Here is a 912-nt window from a genome sequence, read left to right as displayed (position 1 = left end):
TTGGTGGGGGCACTGGGATGAGGCCCCTCTGCCCCCAGGCTGGGATCATGCTGCACTGACCACCCCCTGCCAGGCCAGGTAAGAGTCAGGCCTTGCCCCAAAGGAGCTCCCAGTCCAGATGGGAGAAGGGCAGGAGGGGAAACGGAGGCACAGACGCACCCTGGCTCACACGGGTGGGGGGTTGGTTAGGGCCCAGGGCTGCCCCCCCCCACACACCAGCCCCTGTTCCAGGGAAGTCTGGGGTGGCCCCTTTATAGAGCAGACCCCCACCTGCTGCTCCTGCATGGGTGGAGCCAACAGCTGGGCCAATGGCTCGCTGGCTCAATGGAGGGGGTGGGTCCTTGCCTCCTATTGGCTGGAGGCTGCAGCCTGGCTGCAGATTGGTTGAGGGGGCTGGATAAATACCTGGGACAGCTCTGGGCTCGCAGTGATGGGGCTCAGGGGTGGGAGAGCAGCAGCTTCCTCCCCTGACCCTGTGCGGGTATTTCATGTGCCGGAAGAGGCTGTTAATGCCCCGTGCCGTCCACCCATCTCTGGGGCTAAGAGGGGAGAGCATTGTGGGCTGGTATCCCATAATCCTTTTCATGATTGGAATGGGGCTTGCTGCTGGGCATTGTGGGATAGCTACAGGCCTCCTGGGCAGGGGGAGGAGGGGTCTGGGTAGAGAGGGTATCCCACATCCCCAGTGCTCTGGGCTCTAGGCTGGGGGGATCGCAGTGCCCCCAGCTGGGCCCCTCTTGCCCCCCACCCCATGGGCTGGGGAAGCTGCCCCCAGGGGGTGCTGCAGGGGGTAATGTGCCCATTTCCCCCCTCCCCCGACCAGCCAGTAGGTGTCAGTGGGGCTGAGTCCAGACAAGGGGCAGGGGGCTGGGAGCCAGCAAGGACCATGGTAAGTGGGAGAGGGGCTGCGGG

The sequence above is a fragment of the Alligator sinensis genome, unplaced genomic scaffold (assembly GCF_000455745.1).
Source record: "Alligator sinensis unplaced genomic scaffold, ASM45574v1 scaffold1860_2, whole genome shotgun sequence".
Taxonomy (NCBI): Eukaryota; Metazoa; Chordata; order Crocodylia; family Alligatoridae; genus Alligator; species Alligator sinensis.
The sequence above is the reverse complement of the archived record's forward strand: the minus strand, read 5'-3'. Positions refer to the sequence as shown.